The sequence below is a fragment of the Crassostrea angulata genome, chromosome 5 (assembly GCF_025612915.1).
Source record: "Crassostrea angulata isolate pt1a10 chromosome 5, ASM2561291v2, whole genome shotgun sequence".
Taxonomy (NCBI): Eukaryota; Metazoa; Mollusca; class Bivalvia; order Ostreida; family Ostreidae; genus Magallana; species Magallana angulata.
In genome coordinates this window covers 4,786,612-4,806,600 of record NC_069115.1, presented here as the reverse complement: position 1 = coordinate 4,806,600, position 19,989 = coordinate 4,786,612, and the positions used below count along the sequence as shown (strand labels likewise).

Here is a 19,989-nt window from a genome sequence, read left to right as displayed (position 1 = left end):
ATTATATAATACAATGTAATTTGATAAACATTGTATCATATCAAATGAAACAATATCATGTGATAAAGTAAAATATAATATAATACAATCATACTATACACATTGTATCATATGATACAATAATATATATTAAAATCTCATAAAATACAATTTCATGTGATATGATAATAAATCATATAAACCAATATCATATTATATAATATCGTATGATACGATATTTTATAATATTACAATATCATAGGGATCATGTTACATCATTTAACAACAACTACATCTATCTATCAAGCAGGTTTGAGTGAGGTAGAATCCTTGATAATGGAGATCAGGCTCTGCATCTGAAGCAACCTCTGCGTTTCATTTATAATACAGTTAAATCAACTATGCAAGCTATCTATATAGCTATAAAACATGTGACCTGATCCAAAAAACTAAACCTCATCAAGAATCATAAACCTATGGCTCTGATTCAGCATTCAAGCCTGTCAGGTGCATCAATATCTTAAGACTATATCAATGCAAGACTGGTGAAGTTAGGACCAGTAATAACTAAGATATCGTCATCAGAGGGCACCTGTTTCAAAATCTTTAACCAGCTCTTAAAATCTTAACCTCCTCAGGCATCCGAAACCTGTGGCTCAGATTAAGCATTTAAGACTGTCAGGTGCATCACTATAATAAGACGCATCATCCATACAAGTTTAATGAAGTTAGGACCAGTAGTAACTAAGATATTATGATTAGAGGGCACATGCAACAGAAACTTTAACCAGCTCCAAAAATCTTTACCTCCTCCTGCATCCAAAACCTATAGTTCAGATTCAGCACTCAAGCCTGTCTGGTGTATCAGTATCATAAGACACATCATCCATGCAAGTTTGGTGAAGTACGGACCAGCATTAACTTAGATATTGCTATTTTAGGCACCTGCAACAAAAACTTTAAATTGCTCCAAAAACCTTAACCTCCTCCAGCATCTGAAAGTTAGGGACCAGATTCAGTAGGTCCAGATGCATCCTCCATGTAACTTTGTTGAAGAGAAGACAAGTAATAGCTTAGATAGAGGAGCTGCAACTAAAACTTTAACCAGCTCCGGACGCCGACGCCGGGGGTATAGCATATGCTCCCATTGACTTCGTCTCGGTGAGCTAAAAAGACGAAAGCGCGAAGATTCGAAGGGGAGAGTGCTAAGTTGCAAAGGCGAAGAAGCGGTAGTAGTATCACTTCTTCGCCTTCGCAACTTAACACTTTCGTCTTCGCATCTTCGCGCTTCGCCGTCGTATCTTCTATATTCTTCATATTGTTCATGAATTATACTTGCATTGAGGATTTCCGCAATACAAACTGCTGGGTATACAAGTGCATCACCCAGAATTAAGAGACAATGTCAGTTATCATTGAGCTTTGTCCATATTATAAGTGGAAAGTGAAAAAAATTATTTTTCCTTGATATTGTTATGTATTTTAATATAGGTAAGCGGTATTTTAGAAATGTGGTATTTTTGGCCACATGGTCATTGTTTCCATGGCAACAACCAAAAATAGACAAAAACACTAATATACCAACAAATCATCAAATTTGTAAAAATAACAATGCAGATCAACATAAAATTTTGTTAAATTTAAAAAAAAATTGATAACACTAAATTTTGCATTTATTTGGAAATCAGAATGTCAAAGTATTATTTCCCAAATTGCTTTTTTAACATTTTTCATTGTAAAATTTAAAGTATTTTAAAAAATTAATTTCTCTAAAAAGTAACCTGAATCTGTTTTGATTCTATATTAGATAAAAAATTCTTACATTGGTTTATAAGATTTATCAGTGAAAAACGGTAGTCAATGTGTATTAAAGAAATAACATTAAAAGCAAAGTAACCAAACTTTGATTTTGAATATGTAATATTACCCCCCTTTATGGAACTCTTCTGCGGCGGAGATTCAATTAAACTAACAGGAAGTGGAAACCAAACATGTTGTCTGCTCAGTTGGTTGTAGTCTGCTTGAATTTGCAGAGGACTTACAGCAACTTGTAATGGTAGGTGATATTTTATAAATATGTCTGATCTATGCCAAAAATATTTAATGTAAAACATGAATATTGCTTCATAAACGGATAAAAAAATTGACTTTTTGATTGATTTTACAGGGAGTTGTGGTTGCTTGGTGTTTGTTTAAAATTGCAGAGGAATGACATCTGATTCAACTTGTAAATGTAAGTGTTGTTCCGTCAACATATGTGATGAGTTTAGAATAATTTCAATTAAATTTTTAATTTCTAAAATAAAAATACACTCTTTACCAATTTTACATAGATTTTTAGAAAGAATTGAAATGACTCATGAACTTTGTCTTAATTGTTTTAATTGTCATCCGCTTGAAGTTGCAGAGAAATGACAGCATCTTTTGAAAATATGTGTATTTTTGTCAGTATGTTGGATGGATTTCAAATAAGTTACCAGTAATAATGTAGAACATTCATAAATTAATGCAAATTTATATGAAAAAAACATAACCCCCACCCATATCTCTCTCTTTCTCTCTCTTCCCCCCCCCCCCCCCCCCCCACTAAACATATAAAAAGACAGAATGTTTATTATACATTCTCTTTTAATGGGCAATTTTAATTTTCAATTTTTAATTCCAAATGAAGCCTCCATGATGATAAGATTACACTATCATATTAGTTAGATTCTCAGATGTAGTACATGTATGTTTGTTTTGGAAATACATGAATGCTCAATATCAGTTCATTAACAAGCTTTTATATTAATAAGATATATTGGTCTCTTTTAGATGGAAATCAGTTTGTCTGTAGCTTAGCTTTTTCACACCGAATGATACCTGTGGATATACAAAAAGACCTGGCCAAGACATATTATTCCTATGACATGTTGTAATCTTTATAGATGCACACCTCCGACAGTTTTCAATTTGTAGGAGTATAAAATCAGAATCAGAGTTATTGAAAATAAGGGGAGGTTTCTTCAGTGAAGATGATGAAATACTTACCATCTGTCCAAAACACAGGTATGTGACATGTCTTACGTATGTATCATGTTTTATAATATGGTTATGAATATCAGACAATTAAATTCAAAGACTTGCAGAATTTAAATTAAACACCTTTATCAATAAGAACATGTGATTAGTTTTGAAAGAGTTCCTTGTAAAATTAACAGAAATCAAAGTACTGAAAGTACTGATAGGCGGAAGCATGATTGCAAGTTGTCAATGTCATAGTGTTATTATAACTATTTTCTTGTTGGACTATATAAAGAAATCAATAACAAAGTTATCGTTTATAATAATGTTATATCGTTTGTAGCACTTAGAATTTATAAATACAAGATGTGGTGTAGAATAAATGATGATATTGAAAAACCAGAAGACATAATTTCGCACGTGAAAACGTCCACAAAAATATTTTACTTAGCCCTGAAAAAATCAAAATATAGTAATTTTAACATAGATATGCTTAGGCTTTTATTTGAGAAGCTGTAATGTTATTTTTGAACTATGATTAACAATGTATCACAAAACTGATATGGGCTTATGTTTAATATGAGTACATGTATACATCTTCTGGATGTCTAGTCTTCATGTATCTTCTTTTTCTTTTTTTCCTTATGCATGTATTTACTTTCCAATTATAAATTAATTAATTATACCACGCTACTGGAGGGTTTCTGTCTCTCCAGTGGAGCTGCTATAGGGGAAAACGAGGACTCTGTAAGATGTATGATGATATCCCCTGTGGCAGCAACCATATGTACATGTATTTCATTATATGAACGTCTTTTTTTTTTAATTCAAGGACGAAAATCATCCATCATATTATATTTGTTTAAATGAGATAGTCTTTTCGTTATATACGTATATTTTCATATTTTCTATAATATGTATTTCAAATATACTTAAAATGTCAAACATACATTTTATATTTTTCTTTCTGTTCTATTGTTACTATTATAAATACTTAAATGTGTCATCCTGCGAGATGATTTAGAAAAACTACTATTTCTGTGTATTATTAATATTTTTCTTTATATGCTTGTATTAATGACATAACTCAAACTGAATATATACACATATAATATTGATATTAATTATAACTTATCGGATCCAGGGGGCCCCTGGCACCCCAGGTGACGATATACCTGAGGGTCTCTGCGGAGATGTTGCCTCGCTTGTAATGTAATTTATTGAATAAAATATATATATATATAAAAAAACAAAAACAAAAAACAAAAACAAAAAAAACCAAAAAAAACCCCCAACTATTTTCTTTTTAAGAATTAGTTTGATAACATAAAACACTATTCTAATATGTCAATTAAGGTATATACATGTAGTAAATGTGGAAATACTCTGTTACTTCACCAGATTAGTCTGGATCATGCCTTAAATAAAGATTCGATGAGAAAAGCAATTTAAACATCAAAACATTTATTTGGTGAAGTACATTTGTATAACAGTTGATACTTATATTCAAGCTGAAATTACAGGAATACATTTTCATTTCTTATGCCGATTTATTAAAAATGTTCACTTTGACATCAAAATGATGAAAGACTATTATAGTATTAGAATTTAGTAAACTGAACTTCTGAAACTGTAGTATTTTATTCTTAACAATAATGTTTCACAAAAATGCAGAAGTTACATTCGTACATCACTTGATTACAGTATTTTACAGAATCAAGTAGCATGTGTGTCACTTTGCTTACCTGAGAAGCAATAGCCATTGAGAAATCAGCTTCATAGAATAATACACAAAATATCTGGACAATGTGTTGTAAAAAAGGTATTCAATAAAGAGATGTTGATGTTTTCTTAATATATTCTCAAGTTTAACAGTAACAGGGTGATTTCAAAGTCATTTTATTTGTGGAGAATTGCAGACCTCTATTTGATCCACAGATTGCAGTTCATATATTTTGTTGACAAATGTTTAAGACTTAGAAAGAATGTATTTACTTACTGTACTGTATACCAAACATATTTTACAAAGATCAAACATATATGCAAATGTTGAGAATTACAATACAATGTAAAAGCCCAGTAATTTATGGATAACTATATATTGATATTCAATAATGTACAACTTATGTGTCCTTTACAATTGCTCCATGTTGAATTGTCAAATCACAGGTCTCTAGTATTGAAGACATTTGAACTTTTAACTTTTAAGTTTTTATTTTAATACTAATGGAATCTTCAAGAGAACTTCCACCATTACAGAACATAGACTTTCAAAGAATCCCTTCATGGCTGCATGGTGTTATGGTGTTTTTGGAAAGCATGTAATCCTGGAGTGTGCCATTTGTGGTAACAACAATTTCAATTCACTAGTGTTGTCTTGCATCCATTATACTAATGAAAACTCTTTTTCAGCAGGATATTCTAAAATGTGTTGATGAAAAATGAATAATGGATATGTTATCAAGCAATATTTCATTACAATATGCTTGACCTCCAATAAAGAAAACATGGATTTAAAAAAAAAATTAATCTATAAAATATTTTGAATTTATATGTGTTTTACCTTAAATAATTTATTTTCAAAAGTATACATGTATTTTGCAAAAAAAGGATGAGATATATAAGAAGATCACACAATATGAATTATCAATAATTGTAAGGTTATTTTGGTATATTACATACAAGTAGTGGAAAATAAATTAGTAATTGAACTGTAAATGAAAGTTTATTTTTTTTCTCCAAAATTCTTCAGTTTTTAATTGCATTTAGTACAAGAATATTTACTATATTATTAAAGATATGACAACAAGATATCTGTGAGTCAATGCTCACTAGTGATACCCCTGCTCTGATGTGTATACAAAAAAGCATAGTTAACATTACATGTAATGGGAGGTTGACATCAAATATTTTGAAAAATCAATCCTACCGAATGGCATGCCTTAACAAAGACTGAGTTAAAATTTCAAACATCTGCGATTGTTGCTGAGATATCTTTGACAAAATGTGAGATACAGACAAACAGACACACAAGGGTAAAACAATATACCCCTTCTCCTTCCAAGCATGGGTATAATTAGTTCATACTTAAACAAGAAAACCACGGGGAATATCGTATTTAAATTTAGTTGTATTTACTAACCTTGAAAATGGCGTTAAGGCCATTAAGATGAGGATTCCAGCATATTTCAGATGCCCTGCTTCCATTTAGAAGTTGCAAACGTGCAATGTTTGTCCCTCTTTAAAAGTGCTGAACTGGGAAGCCAACACCGCATTTTTATAGCATCCGTCTTTTTCTTTGTTTTGCTTGAATTTAGCTGTGCACCCAAATTTAGCAACTCTCCCATTCACCAGAGATTAAGAATGATGTTGGGCTCTCATTGTCTCCTCTTGTCAGTTAATGTTAATCAGTTTCTTGACATTCATCTGAAAGAACATATACATATAGAACAAATAGATATATGTTAGGTTATTATCTATAATCATTGTCAGGTATATAATTGAGTCTTTTTGGAATTGCAATTAATCATGAACATGGTAGATCAAAGATATACTGGTATATAGTCCAAGTTCTCATGAATTGGAAATTTTAAAATTTAAAAACAAAAGATGCAGTCATCAAAATTATCATATAAATTATGATGTAGAGAAATTTCCATAGGAAATTTTAGTCACTTTCATTATAGAGTAATGATAAGGTAATTCTGAGATACAAGTAAATATAGTAGGTAAAAGGATAAATCATATTAATTTTTTTAAATGTTCAATTCTTTGCAATATTATAGCCTATCTGGAATATTCATTATATCAACCAATGAATTGTATCTTGTATGATACTTCAAAGCTATATTTGAGATATTTTTAGAGAAAATTCATTGAGTCATTTTTAAACCAAGCTGAATATGGTAATGTTTTATTAGCAAAATGAATGAACCCTATATATATATCATACAGCGTAGTTCGTAACATATTATAAAATCTCCATATGAAAATATAGAACTGCAAAGATGTCACAAAATATTACAGGTTTAAAAAAAGGAAATGTTATCTTCCTTTATATGCGATTCCATTGTGCTAAATTTTAATCTTTAAAGATATCCTGTAGGCCTCGTCTTGTACAAAAGACCGACATTTCAGAATTATCGATGAATGCCTAACACAAACAATAAAAATTCTTTCATAAAATTTATGTACTTATCTGAGATTTCTCTGATTCTAACCCCCGCTTTTATATTGTGACTGATGTCTCCTCCGCACGTCACAATATACAAGCGGGGATTAGAGTCAGAGGAATTTCGGATTAAGAATGTACCAGCTCCTCGATCAAGATTATTGTAACATGAAAATCTAAAATGATGAGGCAAACGTTTATACAATGAGAAATAACACATTAATTACCTAACTTACCTTACGTATGTCGAAGATGGACAGTCACCGGTTGTTCTCAACGTGGGTTTGTTGACAAAATTTTTTACACTGCATAACGTTATGCAGTATTGTCTGAGATTACTACGCGAAACGTTGGTATGTTTACAAATAATTTATAAGCATTGTATCATTCTAATAATCTTTTTAAATAGATTTATACACACCCTTGTTTTTTTTTTTTTTTTTAAAAGCATTCATTACCTGTTTCCCTATCAATTTTTCCTTCTGTACTTATAAACACGCAATTTCAAATTGAACTATTTTTTCCCTCGGAATTTCATCTACAGGCATCAGACTCCGTGTTTATCCCTTGTTTATGTCGCATGCCATCGCAAGGGTTATCGTTCGTTCCTGTACTATCAAAAACGTAAATCTTTGCTATAGGCATTTTCAATGGATAATTAAAAACGATGAAGTAAAAATTTAGAGACATTCCTCAGTTCTATTATCAGAAACGATGTTTAAACGGGGGTGGAACAGGGGGGGGGGGGGGTATAGAGTTGTGTGCCCTTAGTTTAAATAACATCCGATAGTTTACCATGAAAAAGGGCAGGAATTTGACCTATGACGTAGAAGGTCATGAAAGCAATTGCAATAGGCGCTTCCGCCTAAACATGACCCATATAAATTTCCTTTGCTTAATAGTGAATTAGAATTTTCTCTCTATCATTTTCTCTCTATCTCAAAGCATCTAATTTAATTGTAGTAACTGTGCCTTCAGTTTGACAATGACAGACACTAGCTTGCAAATGACAAATTCATATGTTGTTTGCTTTGTTTTGTTCTTAATGCTTTGAATCAGGAAAAATAAGTACAGGTATAAATGGACTGAAGTGTACTTGTACTTGTGAATTTAACTAAGGGCATTTCCTTATGTAACCATCTCTCTGTCTTTCCTCACTTATCTTTCTCTTCTTTAATATTGATGTTGCAAGATATATCTATGCATTACTGTGAATCAGTCAATTATTACAATGCAGATAGAGGTAGATTCTTTCAGATCATCAACAAGTTTGGCATACACAAGAAACTTAATCTACCAGCATTAAGCTTACAGATTCATACTAAGTCAAAAAATGTGAAATAAGAAATTGCAAAGTAAATTTTAAGATTTTGACCATATTTTTTTTATATTGAGTGACAATTGTAAAACTGTTAGTGGAACAAAAATTAAGCATTAGTAGACATAACTGGGAATGTAGAATTTAAAGAAATATGCCTGCCAGATTGATTATATCAAAAGTATGTGTAAAAACTTTTGATTGCATCATAACTTGACCATGCAGTCGGCATTTGTGAAAAAAAAATTAGTTAAGTAATGATACACACATTTACAAATGAGTTTTAACATCTTTTTTTAGATATGTTCTTGGTGTTGGATGGAGGTCAAATAGGATGTGTTCCCTTGGATGGACATGTAATCATCAAAGCAAGAGCAATTCAAAAGGAACCATTAGGATAACAAAAGAGCAGTCATTCTTCCTGAAGAAGTATTATGATTGTTTTATTAGAATTGGTTCAGGTATGTCAATTATTTTGGTTATTATGGCATTGAGATTAAAAACACAGAATCTTTATTTCTCTCTCTCTCTCTCTCTCTCTCTCTCTCTCTCTCTCTCTCTCTCTCTCTCTGTTGATAAATAAAGCCTAGGACCAGTAGTCTGTCAAAATATATTGGCCTGCAAAAAAAATTACTTGCCCCCATATATCCATATGTGTAACATTCAAAATTGATTACAAATTGTTTTAGACATTTGGCTTTTATAATATTTACAAGTCCATCATACTCGTCAATTTTTTAATTTCACTGGCAGGAATAAAAAAATTTCTGGCCGCAGTCTTCGGACCACTGAGTTTTTGTAATGACTGATGTTACAGTCCAAATTAAATAAATTCTTTACTGCGAGCGCTTTCAGCCATGTTGGCTCTTCAAACAGTTACACAAAATTAAACGTAGGTAATCAAATAATTGATTTGCTTTTTATTATCTCATCTGAGCTTATAATAAATCTGCTGTCTGTGATCGAATTCAAGAGTATGCGTCGTTTCACTTGGTTTTATTCATATCATGTATCATGACGATTCTCTGAAAGAATCAAATACAAATACAATTTAACAAATCACTCACACACGCATTTATATGTACGCAACAAATATAACAAACAATACCGCTTTATAAGTATTAATATAAAATTAAAGGTTCACAGATGTAATTGTAGTTCAATAAACTTGCTTACGTACTATAGATTAATAATCTAACCAAACAATATACATCAGTAAATAATTATAATTTCTTACCAAAATTTGATCTCTGTAGACACCAGTAAACAGCAGTTACGTTTCAATCATATACAAATAAACAAGTAATAACGTCAACGACGTCATAGTCATTACAACACGTGCAACGTTGTGCCAAAAATGTAACGCGCCAATTATTTAGCGTATAAACATATAAATAAGAATAAACAATTCTTACAGAGCTGAAAGCTCAAGTGAGCATTTCTGATTACATTTGCATTTCTGACTTCTCTCCAAAACCACTGGGTCAGTTTTAACCAAGGAATAAATCTTTTGAAAAGTCTTTTAAAAAGGGATTTGATGTTTAACATAAGAATATGTGCAGTAAATTTTAAAGATTTTTTAAAACAAGGTATACTCTTAATTGTTATTTTAGATATTTTGTTCTGATACCATGAAGTTAATTTAATGATCGAGCTATTGTTGCTCAGATTAGTGATGTGGCTTCTGGGCCTCTTGTTTGAATTTGTTAGATGATATCTCCATCATTTACTGTAATAGTTTTCCAACTTTTACAGGAGTGTGTTCCAATTGTAGAAAACATCTTGTAAAAAGGATGGAATCAGATAAGGAGAATACACAAGGGGAAAATGAAGTAGACACATATCCAGTTGGTTCTGCTGAAGTTCTTCACAAAGGATGGGCTTTGAAGTCAAAATGCGAGTTTAAGTGATTCACTGAATCTCAAAAATCTTTCTTGAAAGTTTGAGGTTGTAGAAAGCAGTGGTCATAAACTTGACCCAGAAGATGTAGCCTCAGAGATGAGAAGAGTGAGAAATGCAGAAGGAAAGCGCATTTTCAGAATTGATGAGTTCCTTTCAGGAAATCAAGTTACCAGCTATTTCTGTAGATTGCACTTAAAAAGGAGGAGGATTCCTGTTGTGATCAGATGGTTGGAGAAAAGGACCTAGAATCTGAAAATGATTTGGACAATTTTAGAAGCTTGGCCACTTTAGCATTTTATTAGAACTTCTGATTCACTATTTTTAGGCCACCCGAGTCACTCAGGTGACCTATTGCTATCTGTATTTGTCCGTCATCATTCGTTGTACATTGGTTGTAAACTTTTGAACATTTTTAGCTTCTTTTTTGAAACCACTGAACCAATTTAAACCGAAGTTAATATATGTACTAAAGTACATACCAGGTATATATTTATGATGAGGAAGAGTGCCTCTTCCAAAATTGGGAAGTTCATGGCCCTGGGTGAGGTGTTCTGGTGTTAGGGTGGGGCTCTAAATGCTGTAGTTCTTTGAAAATCGTCTCCTATGCTCTTGTGTATTAATCCGATGAAATAAGTATATAGTTATGATAAGGAAGAATGCCTCTTTCAAAATTATGAATTTCATGGCCCCTGGATCAGGAGTTTTCTTGTAAGGACAGGGCTCTAATGATTATGTATAGGGTAGGGTGGTGTAATTTTTGCCCAATTATTTTTTTGTTCTTAAGATTTGTTCAATTATGTCACTGTATGTTATGCTACGACGTTTTAATAATTTTTTTTTAGAATTTCGAAAGTTTATTGGATTAAACTATCCCGGAATAATAAAAATGATTTCATAATAGCCCTATAATTATAATGCACATGAATATACATTGAAAGAGCCACACTGCAGGTACTCAGGTGACCGATAAGAACCATGGGCCGCTTGTAAAATGTAGTATTGTTTGTGTGCTATGTGAACGCATCATGTATATTTTCAACTGAAACTATTCACTTTGAACTGTTGAGGTTAGTCATTGTAGATGTCATAAATCGGGGTGATAATTTTGTTAGAAAAAATTAGGAAAAACAAATTTAGGCAATGAACAATTTTTATATACATGTATGATGTCCTTCTGTTAGAAGCAAGAAATATTTAAATAACTTTTTATGTAACCAAGTCAAAACTTAACCTTAAACAAATTTGTATGGTTAAAATTGCATTTCTATTAAATTAATAAGGTAGAGTATACTCTGCTGTTAATTTTGCTTAACAAGAAAACAAATTCAAACAATAGAAAAATTACTGCTATGTATAATGGTAATTTTCTGTTAAAAACACTGATTAAATTTATCAAAATTATAAAGTTTGTATCTCTGTCAAAGTGTGTCCTTCTCTCTCTCTCTCTCTCTCTCTCTCTCTCTCTCTCTCTCTCTCTCTCTCTCTCTCTCTCTCTCTCTCTCTCTCTCTCTATATATATATATATACATACATGTATATACACACACAGATAAGTGTTGCCATACAAATCCTTTTCATAATGTGTTTTTTATTATTTTGGTAAAGTTTTTATGAGTTTTAAAATTTAAACATTTCATTATTGTAACACATTAAGTGTGTGAAGGCTTATAAAACCCATCTCGAGTCTGATTTGTATGGCAAAAATGTGTTGCTAGGGAGAACATAATGTTGCTATGAACATGATATAGAAAAACTAAAGAGAATGGAAGTGATTTGAAAGAATTAAATAATGATGTTTTTAAAATAACAAATATAGATACGTTCAGTCATTAAAAACATATTCTAGGTCTGATTTCTGTGTCAAAAAATGTGTTGCTATGGTTAAAATTATGTTGCTATGGAAATTATTTAATTGAATAAAAAGAAAAATATGATAATAAAATGTTCTTCTCATAATATTAAAAAAAATATATAAAAATAATCTACATACATGCAGTTAAATAAACGTAAATAAATTAATAATTTGATGTGTCAAAAAGGTGTTGCTATGGACAAAATTGCGTTGCTATGGACCTAAAGCACAAAGAAAAAGCATTAAAAAGTAAAACTTAACAATCAAGTCATATTGAATGTTTAGTTTATATTTACTTTTACTTATACATAATTTTTATAGGCTATGTAGAGGGCCAACTGAAATAAAAATGGTGGAAAATTGCAAATATTCATCATTCTGCCAAAAAAATTAGGAAAACCAACTACCCAAATTTATTGCTTACGTACATAATATTGGCAACTGTCATTATGCTGATATAATTGTTTTTTGCAGAGGTCGTTGCTTTTCTTCAAAAAAAGGGTTTTAAATGTATTTGTTTTCTGACAATACTGTATCTAGTAAAACATATCTTCTTCTGGTCGTCATAGCAACTATGATGTCATTTCATTGAATAATAATTCCATCCAAATTATATTATACAACTGACTGTCTTTTAAGGTAAACTATTGAAAAGGTATATTTTAAACTCTAAAGTGGCCCATTTTGTATATTTAGATCCCTATTTTTCAAGGATTTTGTTCACTAATAGACAATATGGAACAAAAGCATTTGTTTTGTTGTCATGGAAACCAAGCAAAAAAAATATCACTCAAAATTTGTTAAAAATTTGTTATTTGCTTCTCCGTTGATGACTTAGTATGGTTTTAAATGATTTTTAAAATTTTCACTTTCCATGCGAAGCTCAATGCTTACTGACATTGTCTCTTTAAAATGATTTAATCAAAATTATGACAAGTTTACTCCACTGTTAGGCATTATAACCAAGCTGAAGTTAGAGCCATTACGCCAGTAGAGGTTAACGGCCAATAAGGAAAATTGTCAAAGTACTGAGAGTACTCGTACAGAAAATATATTTTACTTTATCCTCGGCATACTTTAGAAAGTTTAGTTAATATCAAGATGATTAATGCATCAATAGTTTGAATGAGCATTGGTAACGTTGGATACAATAAAGATCGTGTGATCAAAATCAAGCGGGATATAAACCCCTAACATGGGTCCTAACCTCTTACATGTATCAACGCTTTTAGAAACAATCTTTTCTTTTTATAATCGATCAGTGTTTATAATCTATTAAGATTTACTATAGTCAGGTACTCTTCACAAATTTGCTCTGAAAGAATAAAGTCTATCCATGATCACAAAAACAACATTACAACAAATGTTTAGAATATTGATGTTCATGTACATTTGTATTACGTAGAAGAAAACAAAACTAACGCAGAATGTTTTTTTAAAAATCACTTTCCCCAAGAATGTAAATAAGAAGTATTCATATTTCTACGTTACCTGCCCCTTAGTCTTTATCCATAAAGATATATACATGTATCATTCTTCGATTGACAATTCATTCACCAATGAATATTGCTTATATTATTACAACAATTATTCTTTCATGATTATTGTTCGTTAATTATCACACAATATCCTCATTGTGTATGAATTTCTCTTTATATGCGTCATTTCCCGCCGTTTGTCGACGAGAGAAGTAACGTAACTGTTAACAATCAATTTGTGGCAATGTAAGAGTGTTTTGCGTGTGCTTGCTACGGATAGGGAAAACTATATACAGCGATTTATTTACAAGATCGGTGTTTATAACTTCAAAATCAATTGAACAGAGTGAAAAATAAAGTAATTTCAAAGTCATATCTTGGATACGGGGTAACCAATTTCTATTCATGTTTACGGGGGGGGGGGTCATTTTTATATGGGGGTCATTTTTCTTCATGTTTAACATGAAGAAAAATAACCCCTGGGTCTTTTTTCTTCAGAAAAATCCAATTATTCTTCAGCTAGGGGGGTCATTATTCTACGTAGAAAAATGACCCCCGGTCATTATTCTACGGGGGTCATTATACTTCATTACACCGGATAATTATGCCAGTGCCAAGGTGGCATTTTTTGCACCCGTCTAAGCTGCATAAATCAAAAAATTCAAATATGCCATATAATAGACCATTGCTTAAAATGTTAACAACCACCTTTGTTATCATTGTATCTCACCTGTCAGGTGAGATATTTACCTTTTAAAAATAAATTCCTACAGGAAAATAATTTTTCCCACAGGAAAAACAATGCTCCTATAGGAAATTTCAAATTTCCTATCGGAATACAAGAATTTCCTATAGGAATTTTAATTCCGATGGGATTTGATAAAATGCAATAGGAAATCTGAATATCCTATAGAAAAAGTACCTGTCTGAATCAAATTCCTGCAGAAAATACTATTCTCCTAGAGGAAATATTATTCCTATAGGATTGGTAGAAAATCCTATAGGATTGTCAATATTTCCTGTAGGAGAATCATTTCTCCTATGGGAATTATTATTTTCCCATGGGATATTAATTTTTAAAGGTAAATATCTCACCTGTCAGGTAAAACACACTAAAAACAAAAGTGGTTATATACTCTCTAGACTATGGTTTATCATTTGGTATATATGGAATTTTCCGAAACTGCATCTTAAGCGGGTGCAAAAATGCCACCTTGGCACTGGCATAATTATCCGGCACAGTGTTAAAAGTACAATTAAAGTGCATTACAAATCAGAAAGAAAATTCATTTTAAATTCCTATATCACAATTGTATAATATATCATAGCAGTCAATCCCAATATTTAATAAAATGAAGAAAAAAAATCTTTAATTTATGTAGATTCAAAGTAGCTGGTTTAAAATCAATAGAATAGATTAGCACCAAAATTTACACAACTTGTGAACATAAGATAACAGTTTTTAAAAATCAATTTTCATTTAAGCAGTTTCGAAATGACTAGATATCTTAAGGTAAGGTTTGCGGTTACAGGGAGATAACTCACACATTTTCATTGTGACGTAACACCAAATACCCTTTATTTCAGTTATGACGTCAAAATTTATATGACGTCATAATTGATTTCATGTTTTTTTTTTATTTCGCGGGGTTTTTTAGTTTCAATGAAAAAATAAGAGGACACAAACATTTGATCAATTTCCACGAAAACGAAATCCGCATCATATGGTTTTGAATAGTGTTATAGAAACATCAGATTACACATATTCTAAGATACGTTTTTCCTGAAATCGGTGGACTTAGAAAGGTTTCAAATAAGATGTTTTCGTTTACATAATAGTAGTCCAAAATTAAGACTTTTGTTGCATTTTATTCTATTTTTAGATAGTTCAACAGAAATTAATAAAAGTGAATCATGATTTTAATAGTGATATTATTTTCGAAAATTTTAAGCATAAATAACCCCCATAATAGTCACATATAAAATGTACATATTTTCACGAAATTGTTTACATTTCATCAAAATGAAAATTGGAAATCATGAACTTTGACCTTTTGTAGTTATAAAACGGGACGGGCAAAATTCATTTGAATTTCATGAGAAAAAAAACTATAGTGAACAAAATGGTATGTAACTTTGGTACAGCCTCTAAAAAATGCAAGCCGCAAACCTTACCTTAATGCAAAAAAATTATAACTTTTTTCATAAAATGATATATTAAAGTAAAATACCAACACTTTAAAAAAAGCCAAAATATTTAATTGCTATAGTTTAACAAATTTATTTGGATGTAAAAGCAAAAGGAGAATAGAAGTAGAGATACTTTGTATACAATCACAAACAGTATTAATCCCATATAATATATACCGAGTATATAACACCTATCAAAGCTATCAAAACTACTAAATACTTATTACTAGCATTGCTGATCAAATGCATGAGTATTGCATTCTACTTTAATCATAAATACCAACAATTAATCAATTGGGTCAAACAACAATGATACTATCTCAATTCAATTCAATTCAATTCAATTTATTTTACTCAAACCGTCAACATGACGGTACATGAGGTACATATATATATATATATATATATATATATATATATATATATATATATATATATATATATATATATATATATATATATATATATATATATATATATAATTACAAGTGTAGGTATAGAGTCAGAGGTACATGTACAGTACAAATTAGAAAAAAAAATATGAGAAAAAAGTACACATGTTCAAGGAGGACAGACTGATTCAACAATTTCATTTATAAATAAACAAAGTTTTTTAAGTTTTAAAGTAGACAATAATTCACAAAATTTATAAGTGGTTGGTCTTTTACAAAATCTAGGTTCCAAGTATTTTTGTCTAATACATGAAAGAGCATTACATTCTAATATAAAGTGCATTTCATCAGCTATTTGATTGTTATTACATAATGTGCAACATCTTTCATTTAGAGGAAGGCCTAACCATCTACCAGTTTCTACAGGAAGTCGGTGATTCGACGTACGAAAATTTTTTATATATATGAAAATTTTATATATATGAAAATTTTATATATATGACCTTTTGAAGAATTTGCAATATCAGCCGACCATTTCTGCACAAACTGGTCTTTAAGCCTTTGCTTGACAGCATTTGTAATCCAATTAACATTAACAGTACATTGTTTATTCCAAATGTTTGAAAAACCACACTTATCAAAAATAGAATGTATACAATCAATCCATGGGTTTTTAGAAAAGTCATTATTACGTTGACACAATAAGTATTTGTAAAGTATATGAACAATTTTATTTTCTGGCCCGGTGAACAATTTTGCCCAGTATGAAACCATTCTAGTATATATATTAACAGATAACGGAAACCTTCCGGTTTCTCCATAAACCATGTATGATGGGGTACAGCTTTTTAAATTCAGTATATGTTTCAAAAATTTCAAATTAATACGTTCTATAATTTCTATGTTTTCAAAGCCCCATACTTCAGATCCGTGTAATAATACCGGCGTTACTACTTTATCCAAAAGGTCTAACTGACAATCGACAGGACAATATCTGTGAAATAAATTGCCTTATTTTCCTGATGACCCCATACATAGCCTTCTGTGCCTGTTCACATAGATGTGTTTTTGCTTTTCTAAAAGACCCTGAACGTGAAAAAACAATTCCAAGGTATTTAATTAACTCTTTCACATTTTCAATTATTTCATTTCTAAAGTAAAATTCCCTTTTTAACATTGGACCTTTAGAAAATACCAATATTTTTGTCTTATTTATATTAACCGTTAACTTCCATTGCTCACAGTATAAATAAAACTCGTTCAGAGCATTTTGTAAATCATCAGGCGTTTCAGCAAGAATTACAGTGTCATCAGCATAAAAAAGAATACATAGTTTAAAATACATAAACAGTTCATCCTCTAAAGGTTTGGTAACACTCTGTCACCCAATTATGTTTTTATCAATCAAGAACTTTTCTAAGTCAATAATATATAACGAAAATAAAAATGGCGACAAATTTTCACCTTGGCGTACTCCAACATTACAGCTGAAAAATTCGGAAGATAAGCCATTCATTCTGATTTTTTACTTAACTTCCATGTACATGTTTCTCATATAATTAAAACATTTCCCATTTATTCCATTTTTGATTAACTTGCTCCAAAGACCATTTCTCCAGACAGTGTCGAATGCCTGTTGAAAATCAACAAAAGCACAAAAAAGTTTTTTCTTCATTGACATAAGAGTATGGGATAAAAACTGTAGTGTTATTATATGGTCTAGAGTTGAATAATTTTTTCTAAAACCTGCCTGGCTTTCGCTGATAACGTCAATTTCTGATGCATATATCTCTAATCTATTGCTTAATATACAAGTAAAAAGTTTTCCTAAGCAACTTAATAATGTTATCGGCCTATAGTTCTCAGGATGTGTTGGGTCGCCTTTGTTTTTATATATGGGTTTCACAATACCTACAAGCCATTCATCTGGAGTAAAACCATTGTCAAAAATAATATTAAACAACTTGTTATATAAAGGTAGAAATAAAGAAACTGTTGCCGAAATGTGTTCATTAAGCACCTCATCATACCCAGCGGCTTTATTATTTTTGAGTTTCTTTACAGCTTCTAATATTTCTTCATCTCCTATGGTACTGTTAAGAATAGCATCAGACATTTCTATTTCAGCATTCGATGAAAAACCACTGTATTCTATATTGGGTTCATCGTCATTTTTACAATCATTAATACCTCTTAAGTAATCAAACATATTATTAATATCAACAGCACACTTATTCGATGATTTTGATGTATTTAAGATTTTCCAATATTCCTTGGAGTGTAGAGCGCAAGTTCTTAAGTTTTCTAGTTAAATCCGTTTTATAACCTTTGATGCATTTATCTATTGTGTGCTTGTATTTTTTACTCATTTCTTTAAGGTTGTCTTTGTTTTCAGATGACTGACATTTTTTATGAATACGTTTAGCCAAATGAAAGTTCTTCCTTGCTGCTCTACATTCTCCATTGAACCATGGTTTCTTGTTCATTGTATTTGTATTATCCAACGAAAAGTTTTTACTATATCTTAAACCAAATGTTATTCTAGCTGCTCTAGAAAAAAACATCACATAATTCCCTGGTAATATTGGTAATATGGCATTGGCTAATGTTCTCGCCAAGCATTGACAATTCGTGTAATTTGTTATCAATAGATATTACAGCTGATCTATCGATATTGTTACAAAAGTCGTCCGCTTTACCTGGACACCATAATTTCACACTTGAGTGATTTTCACTTAAACAACTGTCGGTTGGTTCCTTTTTACAACATGAAAAAGAAAACGATATAGGATTGTGTGCATCTGAATAAAAATTGCAAAAATCAATATCAAAGTTCTGTAAAATTCTAAATACATTCGTAGTTGCTAGAACGTAGTCCACAGTACTACTGTTTTTACAAGTTGTCCCGCCTGTATTTTTATCACTGCCAAATCGGCTATTAACAATGTAGATTTCATTATTTTTACAAAATTCAATTAACTTATATCCATAATTATTCACAGTGGTATCTTGAACAATTCTCTTAAGCGGTATATTATAGCTTTCAAAGACCAATGCCCGTTCAACAATATCGGGTTGAAAAATATCTGTACATCCATTTAGATGCGCTAAAAAATCATCAGAAATAAAGAAATCATTCAAATGTCCAACCCTGGCATTAAAGTCACCCATAAGACAAAAATATTTAGATTCATTTGTAATATTAATTAACTCTTGTTCTATTTCTATAAAACAGTCGGGTGATGCATATCTACTACCTTCAGGCGGTAAGTAAACAACGCCGCATAATAAGTCGTCAGTGGAGTTTAGTAACATTTTGTCTAATTTAAACCAAAACACATATTTACAGTCTGTGTTAATTATTTTTCTATACTTAACAATGTTATCCCTGACCGCCAAGATGATTCCACCAGAGCGGGTATTTGTAAGTTAACGTCTGTTTTTCATGAATGTTACATATCCTGGTATTTGAATATTATCACAGTCGTCGGTTTTGGTTTCAGTGAGACCTAGTACATCATAAATCGCAATAAAGTCTGTAAATTCTTGATAATTTAACTTATTTTTTACACCACATACATTTAAGGAAAGAAACTTAAGATCACTCGTCGCAGTCCGTTCCCCTGTGGGTCCCTATCTACAAGAAGGAGTTGATCCTTGGCGTTGTCTTTTGTTTGGCTGTCGGTCACGGGGGATATTGTTCA

The 19,989-nt window shown here is 30.9% G+C and overlaps 1 protein-coding gene and 1 pseudogene across 1 annotated transcript in view; one reads left to right on the top strand and one right to left on the bottom strand.

The window, feature by feature from the left end:
* Positions 1 to 19,989, bottom strand: part of LOC128182973 (uncharacterized) — a 134,158-nt gene that overhangs the window by 29,628 nt on the left and 84,541 nt on the right. The gene's annotated exons all lie outside the window — the stretch shown is intronic.
* On the top strand, positions 1,883 to 11,852 carry LOC128182977 (uncharacterized; annotated as a pseudogene).